At 48.4% G+C, this 26,186-nt stretch overlaps 1 long non-coding RNA gene across 1 annotated transcript; it reads left to right on the forward strand.

The window, feature by feature from the left end:
• Positions 1-18,000: 18,000 nt before the first annotated feature.
• Positions 18,001-21,097, forward strand: LOC143769375 (uncharacterized). The gene is made up of 2 exons (XR_013214389.1): positions 18,001-18,220; positions 21,019-21,097. It is a non-coding gene; the product is annotated as an uncharacterized LOC143769375 (long non-coding RNA).
• The last annotated feature ends 5,089 nt before the right edge of the window (positions 21,098-26,186 follow it).

Genomic DNA, 26,186 nt, shown 5'->3' on the forward strand with positions numbered 1-26,186 from the left:
TCCAGTACAGTGTTTGGAGGAAAGATCTCTGTTAATCTGTATAGGCTGGTTGGTGTAACGGATCAGAGTTGTCTTCTATTCTGGGATGTTGGTGGACTTATTCTGAGACGCATTGAGCAGGGTCCTGGCGATCAAGGTCTGGTCCACGTACGTCGCTGTCACGCTCAGATTCAGGAAACTCGAAGGCTTCTAAGAACTCAGCTTTGGCTATTGCGGCTGCTGCTTCTTTTTCAGCGGAAAGCCTTTCTAAGGTCACTCGCAGGCATGCTGTATCTGCGTCTCTATCGGCTTGCAGGCGGGCTCTTTCTGCTTCTTGCTCTGCTTGCAGGCGGGCTCTTTCTGCTTCTTGCTCTGCTTGCAGGCGGGCTCTTTCTGCTTCTTGGCGGGCTCTTTCGGCTTCTCTATCTGCTTGCAGGTGAGCTCTTTCTGCTTCTTGCTCTGCTTGTCTTAACTTTAACTGCATCTCTTGTGCAGCGAAGGAGGATCTTACTTTTGCCGCCTCAGCTTCTGCTCGGGCGAGGGTGACAGACCTTTTCGAGGAAGACTTGCTAGAGCAGCTTGTTTGGGACCTCGTCCTGAGTGAAGATGCTCGACTTGCAGACATTTTGTGTCCATTTGTAGGCTGTAGGACGTCTCAGAGTGGGTAAGAATGACTTCAGCGTGGACTGAGACGTGTCGTGCTTGGTGGGCTGCACTCTCGGTACTTGTGACTGTATGGCGGCCGCTGCGGTATCTGCAGGCAGTGCGGTGTAGTACAAGCGGCTGCGTAAGTGATATTTGCTATCTCTGGCACCTAGCCTCCATTTACTGCTATCGCTGGCATCTAGCATCCGTTTTACTGTTCTGTCTTCATACACGTTGATACGGTGTGTGATCCGACATACGGCATAAACCACTTCTGTCTCCCAAATAAGCAGACTGTTCTCTGTAGTCTAACTTGTTTATTGGTAAACATGAGCATGGTAAAACTATAAGAATACAAATGATTTGGGTAAGTATTGGGCAAATAACAGCACAACTGATACTTATAACTAGCAGGGAAAGCATACAGAATGATGCAACATCTACATGTAACTACATACAGTAACTCACAGATAATAGATTTCCCAGGTACTAGCTGCTATACAGTAATCACACTCTGTACAACACTACATTGCAAGAACAGGGATAATGATCTTACCGGATAAACTTAACCAGATGGCAAGTAAGTGAGGTAGTTCCAACACAACAGATTAACACGTGTGTCCAGGGAAATACAGAGAGAAAATGGGGAATTTCCCTATCCCATGATACCTTGGTGCAATCCCAGAATGCAACACTCTAATTATTACTGAAAAACACAGGTAATAAACTTAACCACCACTGGGTGGTGCTATAACACAGCAAAAACCAAAACACTAATAGTAGTTAACCTTTTAATGGAAAATATGAACCATACTGTCCTTCTTTAGAATTGGACAGAACACCTGTGATGCTAGTTAGTGGACACACCTTGATTTAACATGTCCCTTTTGTCACATTATTTTCAGGGGTACCATCATTTCTGTCCAGGCCTATTTCACGAGTTTTATTTTTTTTTTAAATTCCTTGGAAGCATGGTTGAAAAGCAACATCTGACTTTCACTTGTTAATTTTCATAGATCTTTTATTTTATTATTACTTTTGTCAGATTCAAGTTTTTTCTGTGACCATTATGAGTTTTTCTATCATTAAACATGGGGTACCAACAATTTTGACCACGTGTGTATATGCATACAGCTCTTTCAAAGAGAAGTCCAGCAATGCCTTTACATGGATTTTACAAAGGATTCTGCCATTACTAAGAATTTAGCATTGGAACTGAATTTTAAATGAGGCTGAATAGCTAATTGTAGATCTAAAAGCTCTGTCACTCCAGCTCTATTATCTGCCCAGTGTCACTTCTTCCTATACTTTCTTCCTTTTCCTGTAGCTTTTCCACTATCTCACATCATCAAAATTGAGTGTGTGTTTTCATTAGCTGCACATGTAAATATATAGGGATCACAATATGGTATTGTCAGATCTATGTTCAAATCTCAGCCCAGCTGAGGACTTGAAAATAGCTGTCTACATGCAGTATCTAAGTGGTATCCAAGATGCTCTAGCTCAGGTCAAGAGAGAGGATAGTTCATACATTTTACTATTTAAAACAGCACATTTTTGTCCAATCATCAACATTAGTTTAAAAAAGTTAATCCCTATACTGAATCTTATGGAATTCGCTTTTTGTATAGTTTTGTAGAACAGTGACATCTAGTGGTAATTATGGAAATAACAATTATAGAAACAATGCATTTGTGATTTGTTATCTGGGTACATCTTGTTTTCTGAAAGCTTTCAAAACTACAACCTTAAAGTATGTTGAAATAAAACAAAATGCAAAAAAAGTCTAAATCTGATTTAACTGCTTTTGTTCATCTTAAAAATGCCTAAATGGTTTCAAAGACAGACACAGACAGCGCATAGCTATTTTGTCTTGTAATGGCCCATCACACAGCACCCCAATGTTTTCATAATAATTGTGATACATATAATTGACAAGCCCAGTCCCTTACATTAGCTCAACCCCATACATAAATTGATTTCAAAATTACAGTGGCCCCCCTTTTATTTTGTGCCCCTTTGCATCTGCAGTTTGCACATGGCATGTCCCCCAATGGTAGAATTAGTAAGTATTTGTAGCTGTAATATTTTGTCTGGCACTGTAAAATAAATAAAGCCTTCTTTCACACATATGTACATTTTGTGGGTTGCTTCGTCATGAAAAAAAAACAGTTTTATGCATTTTGTCTTACACATTTTTATGGTGATTTTGTGCTCGTACATTTCACTTTGGATGAAGGTAATATTTGGCTAAAACAATTTAAAAAAATAATAATAGTAAAAAAAACATCAAAATTTTTCCCCTTTTTTTCTTTGTGTGGAAACACTATTTAGGTTTATTCTACAAGGCTCTGTTCTTAGACTGTGTGTGGTCCAGATATTTCTCGGTATAAATAAGAGCAATTCCCGTCAGAAGAAAACAGAACAGACTTCATAAACTGCACCATATATTTTCTTTTTTTACCTATTTTTGTCTACATTAGTCTGTGACTTTAAATTATAATTATTTGGCCAACGGAAAGAGAAACAGCATTCTGTGTTAAAAAAAAAAAAAGTATAATTAAAGGGAAGTTTTCAGCTATAAAAATGCTATTTAAATGCCGATATTGTGATAATCTCCAGGTATATGGTTTAAATCTTGAGTAGCTGCCTTATTGAAGCTGCAGCTACAGGGAGGAAATGAAGTTATTTTCTCCCTTCAGCCGCTCACTTCCAGTCATCAGGACTGTGCACTGTAACAGCATTTGTGTGTAAAGTAGACTTTCATTCAAAGTGCAGGAAGGTGATTACTGGCCCACTCACTGTATAGTGAGTATTTGCCCCAATGGTAGCGAGAGGCTGCAGGGAGAATGCAATCATGCAACATGAATAAAACACTATTTACCCTCAGATTTCCAACATATCTGGAGGTAAATAGTGTGTTTGTGGATGACAAACATTTTCCATGCAGTAAAGAGACCACTGCAGTTAGTGACTTACAAGTTTGATTCAACAACCTGAGCGACTCTATCATGGTAAAGGCCTAGACAAAGAAGGAGACCGACATAAAGTATCTACTGAAATGAACTAGCCAGCTGCGTCTCACACTTCGATAATAATGGGCTGACACAAGAAATGTTCTCTTGTCTTGAACACAAGTTCAGACTAGCCCACCAAGAAGCCAATGATCCCCCCAAAGAGCATATGAGCCAACGAGTGAATATTAGTGATAAGCGAGCACGTACTCGGGTACCCATTACTCGAGTCAAGCAAATTGTAATGCTCAGGTGCTCAATCCGAGTAACGAGTATAATGGAAGTCAATGGAAAACTTGAGGATTTTTCTAGCACCCCCTCCTACCCCAGAGGCCTGCAGGGGGTCTAAAAATTGGTAAAATCAATGGAAACAATGCTGAAATAGCATGGGAATAGCATGGGAAAGATCCCCTGGAAGCATCTCTGAATCCAAGGTCGCTGCTGGGAACACTGCTGAGTATTATGCCACTTTTACGGACTGACAATAAAACATACAGTACAAAACCTAAGATAAAATGGATTTTACTGGAAAAAATGTTAAGAAACATTCTTTCCAAGATAATGACTTGTATATAGGGTAAAATAAGTAAGAAGGAAAAATGCTCCTCCACACCTTGGGCTACGTGCACACGCAGTGTTTTTGCTGCGTTTTGTGCATTTGCATTGCTTTCAATGGTGAAAAAAACATTCAGCAAGAAATGTAATTTTATCATTTTAATACCGTATCCAGACATGTGAGATGTGATGGGTAGAGATGGGCGGACATCTGGATGTTCGGGTCCGGCGGGTTCAGCCGAACAGTTACAAAAAGTTCGGGTTCAGGTACCAGAACAGGGCCCGAACCCATACCCCATTCACTTGAATGGGGGGCCTGAACATCCAGTGTTTGCCACAATCTCATGTGTATGACAGCGCAGCAAACACAACTTCTGATCGGCGGTGAAATCATCCCTGCCGGTCAGAGAGCCGCAGCTCCCACGATGTCAAAAGCACTCAGCTGTGATCGGAGGTATGAAGTTTACCTCCGGTCACTGGTGTCAGCTGATGGGACAACTGCTCCCATCATCCGACGCCTACTGCTGCTAATAACAGTTAGTGCAGAAGCGGCAGATGGGAGGATTCATTCGCCGGCTCCTGTTCTGTAAATATATAATTAAAAAAAACAGCATGGGTTCCCCTGCATTTTTGCTAGCCAGTCAAAACCCTCAGCTGTTAGCTTCAACACGGTTAGTTATCAAGAATAGAGGGGGTCCCCGCGCCGTAAATTTTAATTATTTAAATACATTTTAAAGATGGCGTGCGGTCCGCCCCATTTATGACAACCAGCCATTTTAAACCAAAGAGCTGGCGGCTGGTATTCTCAGGCTGGTAAGGAGCCATGGATGTTGCCCCCCCAACATAAAAATAGCAGCCCCATCCTGTTTAATTTATGAAGGAGGGACTCTGAAAGTCACAATTTTTTTTCAGGGCAACCAAGCGGCCCTAACTATTGTTTGGGGGCCAGCAGGCAGTGTCGGACTAGGGATGCCAAGGGCCAACCAGTTAAATTGACTGTGGGGGCCCACTTTTCACCTGCATACAAATATTACATTACCCTGGTTCACAAATTTACCTATATCTCTATATAATAATACTAGCTGTTTCCAGCCAGCTAACGCTCGGCATGCTCATTGCTATATAATTAACGCTGCTAGTGATTAAACTAAAGTAAATAATGACAACATTCAATAGCGCTTACACAGGTGGTAAATTAACTTAAAATGAAGTTAATATCAATAATAATAATTAAAAATCAGAATACTAATAATTGTATTCACAGTGTAAAATCAAAAGCAAACTGGATTTGTGTGGTAATGTGTGGGGACGCAGTCTCATGTGGTAATGTGTGAGGACGGAGCCTCATGTGGTAATGTGGAGGGACGGAGCCTCGTATGGTAATGTGTGGGGACAGAGCCTCGTGTGGTAATGCGTGGGGACAGAGCCTCGTGTGGTAATGTGTGGGGACGGAGCCTCATGTGGTAATGTATGAGGACGGAGCCTCGTATGGTAATGTGTGGGAACAGAGCCTTGTGTGGTAATGTGTGAGGACGGAGCCTCGTGTGGTAATGTGTGGGTGAATAATACCTCGTGTGGTAATGTGGGGGGATGGAGCCTCATGTGGTAATGTGTGGGGACGGAGCCTCGTGTGGTAATGTGGGGGGTGGGATTATGTGTGGTAATGTGGTGGGGGGCGGGATTATGTGTGGTAATGTGGTGGGGGGGATTATGTGTGGTAATGTGATTTTGGGGGCGGGATTATGTGTGGTAATGTGGTGGGGGCGGGATAATGTGTGGTAATGTGGGGGGGCGGGATTATGTGTGGTAATGTGCTGGGGGTGGGATTATCTGTGGTAATGTGGTGGGGAGGCGGGATTATGTGTGGTAATGTGGTGGGAGGCAGGATTATGTTTGGTAATGTACTGAGGGGCAGGATTATCTGTGGTAATGTGGTGAGGGGGCGGGATTATCTGTGGTAATGTGGTGGGGGCGGGATTATATGTGGTAATGTGGTGGGGGGTGGGATTATGTGTGGTAATGGGGTGGGGGTGATTATGTGTGGTGATGGGGTGGGGGGGCAGAGCTACTGTGCAGGGGGTGGGATTATGTGTGGTAATGTGGTGGGGGGGCAGGATTATGTGTGGTGATGTGGTGGGGGTGGGATTATATGTGGTAATGTGGTGGGGGGCAGGATTATGTGTGGTAATGTGGTGGAGGGGCGGGATTGTGTGTGGTAATGTGGTGGGGGGTGGGATTGTGTGTGGTAATGTGGTGATGTGGTGTGGATTGTGTGCGGTAATGTAGTGAGGGGTGGGATTGTGTGTGGTAATGTGGTGAGGGGGTGGGATTATGTGTGGTAATATGGTGGGGGGCGGGATTATGTGTGGTAATGTGGTGGGGGGGCGGGATTATGTGTGGTAATGTGGTGGGGGGTGGGATTGTGTGTGGTAAAGTGGTTGGGGGTGGAATTATTTGAGGTAATGCGGTGGGGGGCGGGATTGTGTGTGGTAATGTGGTGGGGGCGGGATTGTGTGTGGTAATGTGGTGGGAGGCTGGATTGTGTGTGGTAATGTGGTGTGGATTGTGTGTGGTAATGTGGTGGGGGGTGAGATTGTGTGTGGTAATGTGGTGAGGGGGCGGGATTATGTGTGGTAATTTGGGGGGGTGGGATTATGTGTGGTAATGTGGTGGGGGGCGGGATTGTGTGTGGTAATGTGGTTGGGGTGGGATTATGTGTGGTAATGTGGTGGGGGGGCGGGATTGTGTGTGGTAATGAGGTGGGAGGGCGGGATTGTGTGTGGTAATGTGGTGGGGGCGGCATTGTGTGTGGTAATGTGGTGGGGGCGGGATTATGTGTGGTAGTGTGGTGGGGGGGCAGGATTATGTGTGGTAGTGTGGTGGGGGCGGGATTATGTGTGGTAATGTGGTGGGGGGCGGGATTTATGTGTGGTAATGTAGTGGGTGGCGTGATTATGTGTGGTAATGTGGTGGGGGGGCCGGATTATGTGTGGCAACGTGTTGGGGGGGCGGGATTATGTGTGGTAATGTGGTGGGGGGCAGGATTGTGTGTGGTAATGTGGTGGGAAGCGGGATTGTGTGTGGTAATGTGATGGGGCGGGATTGTGTGTGGTAATGTGGTGGGGGGCAGATCATCTGTGGTAATATGGTGGGGGGGCGGGATTATGTGTGGTAATGTCATGGGGGGCGGAATTATGTGTGGTAATGTGGTGGGGGGCGGGATTATGTGTGGTAATATGGTGGGGGGCGGGATCGTGTGTGGTGATGTGGTGTGTGGTGTGGATTGTGTGTGGTAATGTGGTGGGGGGGCGGGATTGTGTGTGGTGATGTGGTGGGCTGGCAGGATTATGTGTGGTAATATGGTGGGGGCGGAATTATGTGTGATAATGTGGTGAGGGGGCAGGATTGTGTCTGGTAATGTGGTGGGGCAGGATTATGTGTGGTAATGTGGTGGGGGGGCGGGATTGTGGGAGGTAATGTGGTTGGGGGGTGGAATTGTGTGTGGTAATGTGGTGGGGGGTGGGATTGTGTGTGGTAATGTGGTGGGGGCAGGATTGTGTGTGGTAATGTGGTGGGGGGCAGGATTGTGTGTGGTAATGTGGGGGGCGGGATTGTGTGTGGTGATGTGGTGGGGGGGCGGGATTGTGTGTGGTGATGTGGTGGGGGATTGTGTGTGGTAATGGGGTGGGGGGCGGGATTGTGTGTGGTAATGTGGTGGGGGGCGGGATTGTGTGTGGTAATGTGGTTGGCGGGTGGGATTGTGTTTTGTAATGTGGTGGGGGGTGGGATTGTGTGTTGTAATGTGGTGGAGGGTGGGATTGTGTGTTGTAATGTGGTGGGGGCGGGATTGTGTGTAATAATGGGGTGGGGGGCGGGATTATGTGTGGTGATGTGGTGTGGATTGTGTGTGGTAATGTGGTGGGGGGGCGGGATTGTGTGTGGTGATGTGGTGTGGATTGTGTGTGGTAATGTGGTGGGGGGGGCGGGATTGTGTGTGGTGATGTGGTGGGCTGGCAGGATTATGTGTGGTAATATGGTGGGGGCGGAATTATGTGTGATAATGTGGTGAGGGGGCAGGATTGTGTCTGGTAATGTGGTGGGGCAGGATTATGTGTGGTAATGTGGTGGGGGGGCGGGATTGTGTGTGGTAATGTGGTGGGGGGGCGGGATTGTGTGTGGTAATGTGGTGGGGGGTGGGATTGTGTGTGGTAATGTGGTGGGGGCAGGATTGTGTGTGGTAATGTGGTGGGGGACAGGATTGTGTGTGGTAATGTGGGGGGCGGGATTGTGTGTGGTGATGTGGTGGGGGGGAGGGATTGTGTGTGGTGATGTGGTGGGGGGATTGTGTGTGGTAATGGGGTGGGGGGCGGGATTGTGTGTGGTAATGTGGTGGGGGGCGGGATTGTGTGTGGTAATGTGGTTGGCGGGTGGGATTGTGTGTTGTAATGTGGTGGGGGGTGGGATTGTGTGTTGTAATGTGGTTGGGGTGGGATTATGTGTGGTAATGTGGTGGGGGCGGGATTGTGTGTGGTAATGTGGTGGGAGGCTGGATTGTGTGTGGTGATGTGGTGTGGATTGTGTGTGGTAATGTGGTGGGGGGTGGGATTGTGTGTGGTAATGTGGTGAGGGGGCGGGATTATGTGTGGTAATTTGGGGGGGTGGGATTATGTGTGGTAATGTGGTGGGGGGCGGGATTGTGTGTGGTAATGTGGTTGGGGTGGGATTATGTGTGGTAATGTGGTGGGGGGGCGGGATTGTGTGTGGTAATGTGGTGGGAGGGTGGGATTGTGTGTGGTAATGTGGTGGGGGGCGGGATTGTGTGTGGTAATGAGATGGGGGCGGGATTATGTGTGGTAGTGTGGTGGGGGGCGGGATTATGTGTGGTAGTGTGGTGGGGGGCGGGATTATGTGCGGTAATGTGGTGGGGGGCGGGATTTATGTGTGGTAATGTAGTGGGTAGCGTGATTATGTGTGGTAATGTGGTGGGGGGGCCGGATTATGTGTGGCAACGTGTTGGGGGGCGGGATTATGTGTGGTAATGTTGTGGGGAGCAGGATTGTGTGTGGTAATGTGGTGGGAAGCGGGATTGTGTGTGGTAATGTGGTGGGGGGCGGGATTGTGTGTGGTAATGTGATGGGGTGGGATTGTGTGTGGTAATGTGGTGGGGCCAGATCATCTGTGGTAATATGGTGGGGGGGCGGGATTATGTGTGGTAATGTCATGGGGGGCGGAATTATGTGTGGTAATGTGGTGGGGGGCGGGATTATGTGTGGTAATATGGTGGGGGGCGGGATCGTGTGTGGTGATGTGGTGTGGATTGTGTGTGGTAATGTGGTGGGGGGGCGGGATTGTGTGTGGTGATGTGGTGGGCTGGCAGGATTATGTGTGGTAATATGGTGGGGGCGGAATTATGTGTGATAATGTGGTGAGGGGGCAGGATTGTGTCTGGTTATGTGGTGGGGCAGGATTATGTGTGGTAATGTGGTGGGGGGGCGGGATTGTGTGTGGTAATGTGGTGGGGGGGCGGGATTGTTTGTGGTAATGTGGTGGGGGGTGGGATTGTGTGTGGTAATGTGGTGGGGGCAGGATTGTGTGTGGTAATGTGGTGGGGGGCAGGATTGTGTGTGGTAATGTGGGGGGCGGGATTGTGTGTGGTGATGTGGTGGGGGGGCGGGATTGTGTGTGGTGATGTGGTGGGGGGATTGTGTGTGGTAATGGGGTGGGGGGCGGGATTGTGTGTGGTAATGTGGTGGGGGGCGGGATTGTGTGTGGTAATGTGGTTGGCGGGTGGGATTGTGTGTTGTAATGTGGTGGGGGTGGGATTGTGTGTTGTAATGTGGTGGAGGGTGGGACTGTGTGTGGTAATGTGGTGGGGGCGGGATTGTGTGTAATAATGGGGTGGGGGGCGGGATTATGTGTGGTGATGTGTTGTGGATTGTGTGTGGTAATGTGGTGGGGGGGCGGGATTGTGTGTGGTGATGTGGTGTGGATTGTGTGTGGTAATGTGGTGGGGGGGCAGGATTGTGTGTGGTGATGTGGTGGGCTGGCAGGATTATGTGTGGTAATATGGTGGGGGCGGAATTATGTGTGATAATGTGGTGAGGGGCAGGATTGTGTGTGGTAATGTGGTGGGGCAGGATTATGTGTGGTAATGTGGTGGGGGGGCGGGATTGTGTGTGGTAATGTGGTGGGGGGGCGGGATTGTGTGTGGTAATGTGGTGGGGGGTGGGATTGTGTGTGGTAATGTGGTGGGGGCAGGATTGTGTGTGGTAATGTGGTGGGGGGCAGGATTGTGTGTGGTAATGTGGGGGGCGGGATTGTGTGTGGTGATGTGGTGGGGGGGCGGGATTGTGTGTGGTGATGTGGTGGGGGGATTGTGTGTGGTAATGGGGTGGGGGGCGGGATTGTGTGTGGTAATGTGGTGGGGGGCGGGATTGTGTGTGGTAATGTAGTTGGCAGGTGGGATTGTGTGTTGTAATGTGGTGGGGGGTTGGATTGTGTGTAGTAATGTGGTGGAGGGTGGGATTGTGTGTTGTAATGTGGTGGGGGCGGGATTGTGTGTAATAATGGGGTGGGGGGCGGGATTATGTGTGGTGATGTGGGGGGGGAGCTACTGTGCAGGGGGCGGGATTAGCGAGTAATCATGATGCCTCTTATACATATAGATACTGGGTTGTTTGGTTAATGAATGATGAGATGCTGTTTTTTTCTGTACAGAGGGAATCAAGTGAATTATGACAAGTACTGCCCATACAGAAATGTTGGGGGCCTAGATCTGCACAGGGGCCCATCAGGGGATTCCCCTGTTACCCTGTGGGCCAGTCCAAGCCTGCCAGCAGATGACCCTCATTATTGTCAGAGGGCCAGCAGCCAGCCCTCACTAAGCATTTTTGGAGGGCCAGCTATTGCTACTGCAATATAATTTATCTATCTGAGGTGAGTAAATTTACTTTTTCATAATAATACTGTAAAGTTTAAAGAGGCGGCCATCATTAATTTTAGAGGACCAGCAGGCATCTTGTGGACAGATTAGACCAAGATAGGGTTTTTTGGTAAAGCACATCTCGCGAGACCACTAAGTCAACTGGGTAATTTCGCAATGCATCTCTGGGAACGGAAGCTGGCGGCAGCCTCGCATGCATCGGGACAAATTCAGTGGACGCCAGAGGGTGAGTATCAGTGTTGAGCATTCCGATACTGCAAGTATCGGGTATCGGCCGATATTTGCTGTATCGGAATTCCGATACCGAGTTCCGATATTTTTGTGATATCCAAAATCGGAAGTTCCCAGTGTATGGTTCCCTGGGTCTGGAGAAGAGGAGACTCTCCTTCAGGCCCTGGGATCCATATTCATGTAAAAAATAAAGAATAAAAATAAAAAATATGGATATACTCACCCCACCGGCGGACCCTGGACCTTAGGGATGTAACCGGCAGCCTCCGTTCCTAAGAATGCAGTGAGTGTAGGACCTGCGATGACGTCTTGGCTTGTGAATGGTCGCGTGAGCGGTCACATGAGCGGTCTCGCGACCAATCACAAGCCGCGACATCATCGAAGGTCCTTCACTCTGCATTCTTAGGAACGGAGGCAGACGCTTGGACCGGTAAGAGCCGGGGCTGTCGGAAGGGTGAGTATATCAATATTTTTTATTTTTATTATTTATTTTATACATGAATATGGATCCCAGGGCCTGAAGGAGAGTTTCCTCTCCTTCAGACCCTGGGAACCATTCCGATATTTTGTGTCCCATTGATATGCATTGGTATCGGGTATCGGTATCGGCGATATCCAATATTTTTTGGGTATTGGCTGATCCAATCCGATACCGATACCTTTGCATATCGGAAGGTATCGCTCAACACTAGTGAGTATATAACTATTTCTTATTTTAATTCTTTTTTTTAACAGAGATATGGTGCCCACACTGCTGTATACTACGTGGACTGTGTTACATACTGCGTGACTGATATATTCTACGTGAGCAGTGTTATATACTGTGTGGGCTGTGTTATTTACTGCATGGGCTTATATACTACGTGGCTTGTTGTGAATTCCACTCTTGGGCTCCCTCCGGTGGTTGTGAGTAGCACTTTTGTGAGTTCTGCTCTTGGGCTCCCTCCTGTGGTTTTGAGTGATGTAGCTGCTTCTTGGATTTAGCATTAGCAGCTGCTTCCACTGATCGTCTTTCTGGCTCGGCTATTTTAGTTTGGCCTTAGCCCTCAATCAATGCCAGTTGTCAATTGTTCCTGCTTGGAGCCACTGCTCTTTTGGATTTCCCTGACACTCTGTCCAGTTCAGCAAAGATAAGTCCTTGCTTGTCCTTTTGCAGTCCATTTGTTGTGGACTTTATTGTTCAGCACTTTCTATGTTTTGCTCATTTGTCCAGCTTATCAGTATGGATCTATTTAGCTAAGCTGGAAGCTCTGGGCTGCAGATTTTGCCCTCCACACCTTTAGTCAGGTGTGGAGATTTTTGCATATCTCTGCGGTGGACTTTTTCTAGTTTTTATTACTGACCGCGCAGTGTTCTTTCCTTACTATGTATATAGCTAGAAGTGGCCTCCTTTGCTAAATCTTGTTTCATACTACGTATGTCATTTCCTTCTCCTCTCACAGTCAATATTTGTGGGGGGCTATCCTATCCTTTGGGGATTTTCTCTGAGGCAAGATAGCTTTCCTGTTTCTACCTTTAGGGGTAGCTAGTTCTCCAGCTGTGATGAGGTGTCCAGGGAGTGACAGGAACATCCCACGGCTACTTCTAGTGTTGTGTTAAGATCAGGAACTGCGGTCTGTATAGTTACCACCTGCTCAGAGCTAGTCGCATGTCGCTCCTAAATTACCAGTCCATAACAGTGGCTGCTATATACTACGTGGCAGCTATATACTACGTGGCTGTGCTATATACTACATGGCTGTGCTATATACTACGTGGCTGCTTTATACTACGTGGCTGTGCTATATACTACGTGGCTGTGCCATATACTACATGGCTGTGATATATACTACGGACTGTGTTATATACTACATGGCTGAACTATATCCTGCACCCCGAACCCCCGACATTCAGCTCCCCGAATCCCCAACATCCTTCGACCAATCAGCGACAGACACAGTCCAGCCGCAAATTGACGCGGGATTTAAACCACGCTTCGCTGATTGGTCACGTCCAGCCACCCGCGACCAATCAGCGATGTTGGCGCAGTATTTAAACACCGCTTCGGTCATTGGTTGTGCCCGGCCGGCCGCGACCAATCAGTGACAGGCGCAGTCCGGCCGCGAATTGGCGCCAGATTTGAACCACGCTTCGCTGATCGGCCAGCTGGGCGCGACCAATCAGCAATATTGGTGCGGAATTTTACCCCCACTCACAGCGCAACGCACATACATATTCTAGAATACCCAATGCGTTAGATACAGGTCACCATCTAGTCATTTATATATCCAGCTTTGCAGTCGCTATTTTATATGTAGCTATACTTGAGGCAGAAGTTTGGTATCTTAGGCTACTTTCACACATCAGCTTTTTGCCATCAGGCTTAATCCGGCAAATTTTGAAAAAAATCAGATACGGCAAAAGTTGAAGACTTTATTAGCGCTGGATTGTGATGGATGGCCTCACTTTTCATCCGTTTTTCGAAGGATCCGTCGAAAATGTGTTTTCCAGCAGCCTGAGAAAAAGGACATAGTAAAGTTTTTTTGTCCGTCGAAAAAACGGACACTGTTTTTCACAGTTTGCAACGGATCCATTTTTTTCAAAAGTAGCTGGATTCAGCCTGACGGTGAAAACCTGATGTGTGAAAGTAGCCTTATTCGTTCAGTTTCTTATTCGGAGATGAAGCTGGTTTCTTATTCGTCAGTTTCTTATTCGGCAATTTTTTATTTTCTGTTTTTTATAGGTTTATCAACAAATAATAAGCATCTCAATAATAATATACAATGCAGCGAGGTGACCTAATGTGAATATACTTGAATAGCTACAAAAATGATAAAACTGGCACAAAAATGGGCATCAAAGTGGGCATTGAAGGGCATTAATAAAAGGGTTAAATGACTTTAGGCCACTGATATCACACTGCAGACATATAGAACAGGGAGCCCCACATCAAATCCAGGTCACTCCAGCCTGGCCAAATGCATTCTGGGCATCAGAACTGGCATCAAAGTGGGTAGACAGTCGATTTTGGCCATTTGAATAAGTAACTGGTGTTTTTAAGGGGTTAAATGACTTTGGGCCACTGATCTTACACTAGGAATGCACAGATAGTGATGCCCTGCAGCAAATCCAGTTCCCTCTAACCTGGCCCAAATGGGTTCTGGGGATCAGAATTGGCGTCAAAATGGGCAAACAACCGATTTTCACAGATTTGAATAAGTAACTGACGTTTTTAAGGGGTTAAATGACTTTGGGCCACTGATCTCACACCAAGAATACACAGATAGTGATGCCCCATATCAAACCCCGGTCCCTATAGCCTGGCCGAAATGGGTTCTGGGCATCAGAACTGGCATCAAAGTGGGCAAACAGCCCATTTTCACAGATTTGAATAAGTAACTGATGTTTTTAAGGGGTTAAATGACTTTGGGCCACTGATCTCACACTAGGAATACACATCTGTGTGTGTCACAGGTGAAGCTTGATCCTCAGGGCTCCCGGTGTGGTTGGTAATGATGACAAATGATGTAGTGCCGAAAAGAATTGGAGGACACAAGGTTGCAGTTGCATTGCCTGCCAGGGCCGTGGGGTACCCGGTACCAGGTCCGCTGTTCACAGGGGGATGTCACGGTGGCAACCCGGTCCATGGCCCTGGGCGCCCATGTAAAAGGGATAGTTGAATAAAGTTTATGTTCGTGACGCCACGTGTGGTGTGATGTTATGGCAGCTAGATGGTATAACTTCCCACAGGTGAAGTACATAGCGAATCCAGAGTCCCCTTTACCAGGTGGAGTTAAATGCCTTCCTCTAGCACGGTGGTGTTGTAGTCCCTTACTGCCTATGGCTTCAGATAAGGTCCTCACAGTTCTTCTCTCTGTACCCCATATAGGATAAGACAATACCTGTATGACAGGTAACTCGAGCCTTTTTACAGGGACTCTATCATGTCCCGGGCTCTATGTGTTACTGTGTCTTCAGTTGTGTGTGGTGGACAGGTAACTTGCAGTTCAGCTGTCCTGCCGGTCTCTGATGTAAGTCCTAGAGTCCCTTACAACCTTGGTGTACCGGCTACTGGTTATCTGCGCTTTGCCAGGGAGACAGTCTGCTCGCCGCTGTCCTCCCCCTGGTGTCCTCGCCTGTGCCTCGCTCTCCTTCACTCTCACTGAACGATGTTCTGCTTTCTGTATGTCTCTTTCTCCAGGGGCTGTAGTACTTCAGACTACACGGCCCCTTCAGACTTTCTGACACTCTATCTTGGTCTGCTCTCTTCTGTCTCTCTGAAAATCTAATCTCTCTTTCCCTCCAAACCACAATATATATAGGGGAGTCACCTAGAAATAGGATCAAAAGCTCCCCCTTGTAGCCTGAAGTGTGAACATGTTGTGTGTATGGTGATTACCTGATAAAAGATATCCTTCATCGCTTCCAAACGTAACATCACTCTCCCTGTGAGGAAAGCAATGCTACTGTGACGACCGGGACCCTGGGGCGCCACACCGTCTCTTTACCTTTTACTGATAGTATGAAGCCACAGTCCAGGGTACGGATCTCAGGTGATGGTGAGGTCCAGGTATCCTGGAAGCGATTCAGAATCCCCCTATCCAGGTGGTGTTGGAAGCCTTCCTTACCACACTGTGTTGTAGTCCTTTGCTGCCTAAGGCTTCGTACAAGGTCCTCTCTCTCTGTCCTGTTAATAGGACAGTATCCGTATGGCAAGCAACTCAAGTCTTTTTCCAGGTGTCCCTTCTCGTGGTGACACCAGGCTCTATATGTTGCTTTGCCTTCCGGTGTAATGGTGACCAGGCGACTTAGAATCTCCTGCCCACCGGTATCTGATATGGGGCATACAGTTACTCCCACAATCTCAGAATTCCAGACTCTGGTATTCTCGCGCTGATTCTGGAGTGATCCCAGTAGCAGCTCCACTCCCAGTATCTTTCCTCTCCTTTGCCTCTTTTCCCCTCACAGTCTATCACACACTGCTCTGTCAGGAGCTGCAGAACCTCGTGTCTGCAGGGCCCCAGCTCTCCTCTGAACTCACTACCTAACTCTTCCTCCAGCCAGAATATCTAGGGAAAGTCCCCTGAAACTGGGTTTAGAGCTCACCCATCTGGCCTAGAGTCAAAACAGTGTTGTGTGTACGTGTTACCTGCTAAAGGGAATCTTACTCACTCCCAGGCATGGCATCACCCTCCCCGTGAGGATGGCAATACCACTGTGACAGCCACATTCCCTGTCCACAGTCTTATACTTAACAGCTGCTGTCTTTAGCTGTTCCTGGTGCTACTCCGGTTGTTCTCCAGCAGCTTGTGACCTTCTGATCACTCCAGTGTTTGCTGGGCAATCCAGAAGTCACAACTAGGTGTAAGGTTATGTGCACACATTGCGGATTCCATTGTGGATTTTTCCACGCGGATTCTGCAGAATCCGAAGGTAAAGCAGGTCAGAACGTGCTGTCATAGACTTGCATTGAGACATGGTGGCGCAAGATAAAAGCTGAGCTGAAGATGGTAGCTCATAAGTATAAAACTAGGCTTAGCACTGAAATAAAAAAAAAAAGCTGGAGTGGTGCTTTAATGTTTCCTTGCTTGAGTAGCAAGAAGATGTGAGCTCCATTTGACAACAAGAATATCAAATGCTGGATGGCAAACACCAAAAGATGGGTAGAGAAAGAGGCATGTGTGCCAAGCTAAAAGTATTCTGAAGCAGCAGAAAGGTTACTGAGACAAAGGTCTTGTTAGTGTGGTAAGGAGTGCAACTTTCCATATTCACATTCTGACGCTAACATGGATTTAATGTTACATTTGGCTATTGAGTACTAGGTAAGGCAGTAGATTAATAGCTACTAGATTCTGTTGTGTTGGGTATATATCCACTATTGCAAAACTGGTGCATCACTTTGGGTGTCTGGATTAACAAATTAGCTGTATGGTTGAGTATTGTTCCTCTATGACCTGTGGCTACAGCTAGTATGGTAGAACTGCAAAGTCCTTAGCATGGCTGGCACATCTGGACCATCGTGGAACTTCAGGTGCCAAAACTTCAGAAATAGGTGCTCACCTCTTTATTTATGTTGCTGCAGGTAAAGCATTATATTTCCAAAAGAATACATATTCGCTAGTAAACATACGCAGGGTACCACAAGTCCAAGTATACAACAAAAAACAATCCAAAAAGGATCCCAAGTCTTCACTATCCACAAACTAACTGACTTCTATAGTGGTGACGGGTGATCTGTCTGTAGCTTTGCAAGTATTATATCAGTAGACTAAATATAAATGATCAGTATTGGAAGATATTATGGAAAAATTATCTCCGTGGTAACTAATATTGCACAACCTGAGAAATACTTAGTTCTTTTTTTTTTTTTTTTTTTTTTTAAGAAATACTTAATTCTAGCTGAAGACAGTTAAAAATAACTAAAAAATCACCTTACTGTCAGTTGGGCAATTGTTATTTGATATAATTTTAATAATTTGTTTTTTAAAAACACTCAGGGCCGCCATCAGGGCATGACAGCCATGACTGGCGTATGGGGCCCGGTGAGCAGAGGGGGCCCGCATCGGGCCCCGTCTAATCTGCTCACCGGGCCCCCCCCTGCCGGCGCTGCGGGCCCCCCACCTGCCGGCGCTGCGGGCCCCCCCCCTGCCGGCGCTGCGGGACACTATTGACGTGCGGGCCCGTGCCCGCACGTCAATAGTTAACAGCCGCCGGCCGCCGCCAGCCAGTCGGAGGCTGGCAGCTGACTTCAGCGGCCGCAGTGCGCAGTCGCACTTCGCCGGCGTCTGACGTCATTGTCAGCCGCCGGCGAGTGCGTCCTTCACCTGCGGCTGCGTGGAGGAAGTGAGGTTCCCCGCCGCAGGAGCATGGCAAGGTAAGAACTCGGCTTTTTTTTTTTTCAGAGCGGCGATCCCAGGGGGGTGGGGCCCGGGGCAGAACGCTGGACATGCTGGGGCAGAAAGCTGGACACGGGCAGTATGCTGGACACAGGGGCAGAGATGCTGGACACAGGGGGCAGAGATGCTGGACACAGGGGGCAGAGATGCTGGACACAGGGGGCAGAGATGCTGGACACACAGGGGGCAGAGATGCTGGACACAGTGGCAGAGATGCTGGACACAGGGGGCAGAGATGCTGGACACAGTGGCAGAGATGCTGGACACAGGGGGCAGAGATGCTGGACACAGGGGCAGAGATGCTGGACACAGGGGGCAGAGATGCTGGACACAGTGGCAGAGATGCTGGACACAGGGGGCAGAGATGCTGGACACAGGGGGCAGAGATGCTGGACACGGGGCAGAGATGCTGGACACAGTGGCAGAGATGCTGGACACAGGGGGCAGAGATGCTGGACACAGGGGGCAGAGATGCTGGACACAGGGGGCAGAGATGCTGGACACAGGGGGCAGAGATGCTGGACACACAGGGGGCAGAGATGCTGGACACAGTGGCAGAGATGCTGGACACAGGGGGCAGAGATGCTGGACACAGTGGCAGAGATGCTGGACACAGGGGGCAGAGATGCTGGACACAGGGGCAGAGATGCTGGACACAGGGGGCAGAGATGCTGGACACAGTGGCAGAGATGCTGGACACAGGGGGCAGAGATGCTGGACACAGGGGGCAGAGATGCTGGACACGGGGCAGAGATGCTGGACACAGTGGCAGAGATGCTGGACACAGGGGGCAGAGATGCTGGACACAGGGGGCAGAGATGCTGGACACAGGGGGCAGAGATGCTGGACACAGGGGGCAGAGATGCTGGACACGGGCAGAGATGCTGGACACAGGGGGCAGTATGCTGGACAAGGGGGCAGAATGCTGGACACAGGGGGCAGAATGCTGGACACAGGGGGTAGAATGCTGGACACAGGGGGCAGAATGCTGGACAAAGGGGCAGTATGCTGGACAAAGGGGCAGAGATGCTGGACACGGGGCAGAATGCTGGACACGGGCAGTATGCTGGACGAAGGGGCAGAGATGCTGGACACGGGGCAGAATGCTGGACAAAGGGGCAGTATGCTGGACAAAGGGGCAGAGATGCTGGACACGGGGCAGAGATGCTGGACAAAGGGGCAGTATGCTGGACAAAGGGGCAGAGATGCTGGACACAGGGGGCAGTATGCTGGACAAAGGGGCAGTATGCTGGACAAAGGGGCAGAGATGCTGGACAAAGGGGCAGAGATGCTGGACACAGGGGGCAGTATGCTGGACACGGGGCAGAATGCTGGACACAGGGGGCAGAGATGCTGGACACAGGGGCAGAATGCTGGACACGGGGCAGAGATGCTGGACACAGGGGCAGAGATGCTGGACAAAGGGGCAGAATGCTGGACAAAGGGGCAGTATGCTGGACAAAGGGGGAAGAGATGCTGTACACGGGGCAGAGATGCTGGACACAGGGGCAGAGATGCTGGACACAGGGGCAGAGATGCTGGACACGGGCAGTATGCTGGATAAAGGGGCAGTATGCTGGACACAGGGGCAGAGATGCTGGAAACAGGGGCAGTATGCTGGACAAAGGGGCAGAGATGCTGGACACGAGGCAGAATGCTGGACAAAGGGGCAGAGATGCTGGAAACAGGGGCAGTATGCTGGACACAGGGGGCAGAGATGCTGGACACAGGGGCAGTATGCTGGACACGGGCAGTATGCTGGACACAGGGGCAGAGATGCTGGACAAAGGGGCAGAGATGCTGGACACAGGGGTAGTATGCTGGACACAGGGGCAGAGATGCTGGACACGGGCAGTATGCTGGACACGGGGGCAGAGATGCTGGACACGGGCAGTATGCTGGACAAAGGGGCAGTATGCTGGACAAAGGGGCAGTATGCTGGACAAAGGGGCAGAGATGCTGGACATGGGGCAGAATGCTGGACACAGGGGCATTATGCTGGACACAGGGGGCATTATGCTGGACACAGGGGCAGAGATGCTGGACACAGGGGCAGAGATGCTGGACACAGGGGCAGAGATGCTGGACACAGGGGGCAGAGATCCTGGACACAGGGGGCAGTATGCTGGACACAGGGGGCAGAGATGCTGGACACAGGGGCAGTATGCTGGACACAGGGGCAGTATGCTGGACACAGGGGCTGAGATGCTGGACACAGGGGCTGAGATGCTGGACACAGGGGCTGAGATGCTGGACACAGGGGCTATGAATGATGCTGGACACAGGGGCTATGAATGATGCTGGACACAGGGGCTATGATGCTGGACACAGGGGCAGAATGGAGATATGGGGTATGATGAAAGACATGGGGGCATGACTGGAGACACTGGGGGCAGAATTGGAGACAGGTTGTGCAGGATCATGGGGCAGGATGGATACGATGGAGACAGATGGGGCAGGATGGGGAGATCATATGGTGCAGAAAGGATACTCATGAGGGCAGGATGGGAGAACATATGGCTGACGCCAGGAATGAGACACACGGGGGCCAGGATGGGGAATATTATTACCATAGGGACTAATTAAGGGATATTATTACTGCAGTGATGTATTTATTTTTTGAGGACAGTGTTTGAAATGAGGGGGCGGTCCTGTTACTGTGTAGAGTGACACTATGTCGCCTCTTTTTCTTTATGCGGTGTAATGTAGAAGTTGGGAAAAATTAAGTAATGTGTTCTACAAGCGGAGCTCGAGATAACTGTGTTATTTCCTGCAGAAACGAGTCCTGGCTGGAAGACATGATGGCGGTCTGTGCTGGATGAAAGATGAAGGACTTCACATAGAGACGTCACTGGTGAGTCAGTGTTACCTATACACTGACACTATACACTGTATACTATATACAGAGCTCCTGTGTATAATTTCACTAGTGATCACTGTATTATCTGTACACAGACACTGCATACTAAGTAGAGATCTCCTGTGTATAATGGCACTTATGGTGATAGTGTGGTGCTTTTTTTTTATTACTGATCAGAATTGTAGTATTCAGTCACTATGTGGTGGTAATATGTGGTCTGGACATGGTGTTGCGGTATTTGTCCCTTGTATGTGATATTATTCGATCACTGTGGTGGTAATATGCGGTCTGGTCATGGTGTAGCGGTATTTGTTCTATGTATGTGATATTATTCGATCACTGTGGTGGTAATATGTCATCTGGTCATGGTGTAGCGGTATTTGCTCTTTATATGTGATATTATTCGATCACTGTGGTGGTAATATGTCATCTTGTCATGGTGTAGCGGTATTTGTTCTTTTTATGTGATATTATTGGTCATTTTAAAAATTGAAAAATAAATAAAAATATACCTAAATTGTTTTGCATATTTTAACAAATATTTAATAGGTTACAGCAGAGTAGTGCCCGGCCAAAAGAGTCTACCGTGTTATGGTGGCGGCTTACAAAAGCTGCCGGCTATATGTGTGATCTGGTGATGGGAACTGTTAGGGTATGTGTCCACGTTAAGTAAACGCTGCGTGTTTGACGCTGCGTGGGTGGGGCCACAGCGTCAAACACGCAGCGTCCAGATGTTCCAGCATAGTGAAGGGGATTTTAGGAAATCTCGTCTCCACTATGCGTGGTAACACGCACCCGTCGGCCCTGCGACTCCGGACATGCGGTGCTTCTTTTAAGATCGCAGCATGTCCGTGTTCCTTGCGGCAGCTGCGACGCCGCAAGCTATAACACAGGGCCCTATGTGTGGGGTGCGATGATCCCAGATGTGTGCAATGAACACATCCGGCATCATCGCATCACAGTAGGGGGCGGGGCTTAGCGCCGAGCGGGTTTGCCGCTCTGACGAAACCGCTGGCCATCCTGAAGGTGGACACATACCCTCAATGTGTGATTGGTGAGAAGTGGAGTTTTTCCAAGAGAGAGCGGTGGGACCGTGGACAGTTCGAGGGGTGGAGCATGGAGGCGGGGCTGGGGTGGAGCCTGGGTGGAGTCTCAAGGGGGCCCCGAAAATTTTGCCAGTATGGGGCCCCGAAATTTCTAGTGGCAGCCCTGAAAACACTGCAATAATCCTTAAGGTTCTGGTTGCTGAATTTATGGATTTACTGAGTTAATTGGTTACATATATTTCCCTCAAACACTGAAAGCCATTATTTTATTACTAATGTTATGGGAAAGAAAATACAATCACTGATGCTTTAGCTCTTAGAAAATACAACAGGGCAAGTAATAATAATAATAAAAATAATGTATATAGCGCCAGTGTATTGTGAAGAATGTTACACTCAGTTAGCTTACACAATGTTCAGTAATACAGTAAGTTACCGTATATACTCGAGTATAAGCCGAGATTTTCAGCCCACTTTTTTGGGCTGAAAATGACCCTCTCGGCTTATACTCGAGTCAGTGTCTGCGGGGGGGTCGGCGGGTGAGGGGGAGCGGCGCGGTGACATACTCACCTGCTCCTAGCGGGGTCCCTGCATGTCCGATGGTCTCCGGGAGCCGGCAGTATCTTCCTGTGTAGAGCGGTCACGTGGTACCGCTCATTACTATTAATGAGCGGTACGTGACCGCTGAACACAGGAAGATGCCGCCGGCTCCCGGAGACCATCTGACAGTGAGACGCTGCCAGGGACCGTGCCGGGAGCGGGTGAGTATATCGGGGGAGGGGGAGCATTGCGCGATAGTCACCTGTCCACCGTTCCATCGCTGCGTGCTGCTCTGTCTTCCGTCCTCTGGCTGTGACAGTACAGGTCAGAGGGCGCGATGACGCGATTAGTGTGCGCGCCGCCCTCTGCCTGAACAGTCAGTGCGGAGGATGGAAGACAGAGCAGCACGCAGCGATGGAACGTGGAAGGTGACTATCGCAAATGCCGGGGTCGGAGCGAAGAGAGGTGAGTATGTGATTTTTTTATTTTAATCGCAGCAACAGCATATGGGGAATAATGTGTGGAGCATCGTATGGGGCCATATATGTGGAGCATGTCATGGGGCCATATATGAGGAGCATCTCATGGGGCCATATATGAAGAGCATCTCATGGGGCCATATATGTGGAGCATGTCATGGGGCCATATATGAGGAGCATCTCATGGGGCCATATATGAGGAGCATCTCATGGGGCCATATATGAGGAGCATGTCATGGGGCCATATATGAGGAGCATGTCATGGGGCCATATATGAGGAGCATCTCATGGGGCCATATATGTGGAGCATCTCATGGGGCCATATATGTGGAGCATGTCATGGGGCCATATATGAGGAGCATGTCATGGGGCCATATATGAGGAGCATCTCATGGGGCCATATATGTGGAGCATGTCGTGGGGCCATATATGTGGAGCATGTCATGGGGCCATATATGAGGAGCATGTCATGGGGCCATATATGAGGAGCATGTCATGGGGCCATATATGAGGAGCATCTCATGGGGCCATATATGAGGAGCATGTCATGGGGCCATATATGTGGAGCATGTCATGGGGCCATATATGAGGAGCATCTCATGGGGCCATATATGTGGAGCATCTCATGGGGCCATATATGTGGAGCATGTCATGGGGCCATATATGAGGAGCATGTCATGGGGCCATATATGAGGAGCATGTCATGGGGCCATATATGAGGAGCATGTCATGGGGCCATATATGAGGAGCATCTCATGGGGCCATATATATGGAGCATGTCATGGGGCCATATATGTGGAGCATGTCATGGGGCCATATATGAGGAGCATGTCATGGGGCCATATATGTGGAGCATGTCATGGGGCCATATATGAGGAGCATCTCATGGGGCCATATATGAAAAGCATCTTATGGGGCCCTAATGTGTGGAGCATGTCATGGGGCCACAATGTATGGAGCATCTCATGGGGCCATAATGTATGGAGCGTCTTATGGGGCCATTATTAACCTTTGTGCAGCATTGTATGGGGCATATTTTAATATGGAGCATCTTATGGGGCCCATCATGAACTGCATGGAGCATTATATGGGGCTCCTGATTCAATATGGATATTCAAAAACAGTTAACCTACTGATGTCTCAATTAATTTTACTTTTATTGATATCTATTTTTATTTTTGACGTTAACCGGTAGCTGCTGCATTTCCCACCCTAGGCTTATACTCGAGTCAATAAGTTTTCCCATTTTTTTGTGGCAAAATTAGGGGGGTCGGCTTATACTCGGGTCGGCTTATACTCGAGTATATACGGTAACTTAAAAAACTGAAGCAGATAATCCATTCTATCTTCCAAAGTGGCAATTAAGAAAGCTTTGTGATACCCCTGTCATCCTGATCCTACCTGTGCCTGGCAGTCACAGGCCTCCTGCTGTTTGTTGACCTTGGTTTGCTATGATGGTGACTACTTGTGTCTATTCTTTTAGCTTTATGTTAATAACTACACTTCACATGCAGCCCAGCACTTTGTCTCTTTGTCCACCATTCAGATTCAGAATGGGCCTTTGCTCTGGACCCAAGTACGCAAGTATGGACCCAGTAATTGTGTTATGGGTTTTTGCACTTGACTATCAGTGTCAGTCTCATGAACATATAATAAAGTGTGCATGCTAGACCATTGTCTAGGGACTAAGGGACTAAGACACCCTTTCTCATAAACACTGAGGGTCTCAGAGGTGGGACCATTGGCAGTCACCTATGCAGTGGAAATATGACAAGTTTGCTATTGTGGAATAACCCCTTTAATGGAAAGGGTTAAGTGGAAGTGCAATTACCTCTTTATCACATCTTTGAGAAGGGCACTAGTGTAAATCAAAGCACTCCTGGTCACATGATCTCAGTCTGAAAATCCCCTGACTTCCTGTGATCTCAAATCATTTTCTCCTTGACTTGCTGGCTCTGAAACGCGACTTGATATCACAATCATATGGCTTTTCATGCTGACAGAGCATTTAGCAGCGCTCACACTGCTCCTGTGACTGATGCTGCAGCTCTTCCTTGCATCTGCATATATACGAGATGTACGCACCCTCCTGTATTTCCTCTATAACATGAATACATTCATGCCTCTCTCCCACCTCATCCGTCCACCCATCCTGGGGTTTGGCAAAGCCCCTAACCAGGTATCGATGCTTATAAATACAGACATGCACCCTAATTATAGTAGTAAAGGGGAACTTTAGCAGATGACCAAGCAGTTACTTAAAAAAAATTCCTGTGCGATCAAGTACTGATCTACCTGTAACTGATGAGGTTTTTCGTCATTTTTTTTTTTTTGGGGCCCTCAGGTAGCTGCGTTGATCTTCCTGGAGTCTGTGACCACCAATGCCCCCCTTTTAATATCCTCCTTCCAAAGATTGAAGGTTGTAGGATTTATATAAATACTCTTTGTAAATTTATTTCCCCCTGTTGTAAGGTTTATAAACCTATGATCAAGGTACCTGAGGGGTTAAAATTCCAGGGAACTGTTTACATTCATTTATTTGCATGATCACAACGTCTCTTACTTTTTCTGGAGGCGGGGTTTTCTCCCCTCCGGACCGGAAGTGACGTTTGCGTGTCACTCTGCCCTTCACGCCGACATGTTTGGGGGCGTTCTGATTTGTGAATCACGTGATCGCCTGGAAACTGGATATCGCGCTCCACTGCGGGTGAGTCATGTGGGACATGCGGTAGATGTGGCGCCCTATTTAAAAGTAATGGGCTATGCGCGGGGCAACCGTCCCTCCGGTGTGTTGGTTGATGGATGACACACACCTTACTCTATGAAGTGGCCTCTCCCCTGATGACTGGGCCACAAGAAACGCGTAGGGAGAATTCACAATGAGGGAGGATTCGACTACTGTTAGGATGAAACCCGGAGGAATGAGACTTTGAATGGGCATGCAGAGGGCCTCCTCATACGTACGGGTATCGCCATCCTACTATAGGCTGTGAAGCAAGGAGCTTACATCTTGGGTGAG

This window comes from Ranitomeya variabilis, chromosome 1 (assembly GCF_051348905.1).
Source record: "Ranitomeya variabilis isolate aRanVar5 chromosome 1, aRanVar5.hap1, whole genome shotgun sequence".
Classification (NCBI taxonomy): domain Eukaryota; kingdom Metazoa; phylum Chordata; class Amphibia; order Anura; family Dendrobatidae; genus Ranitomeya; species Ranitomeya variabilis.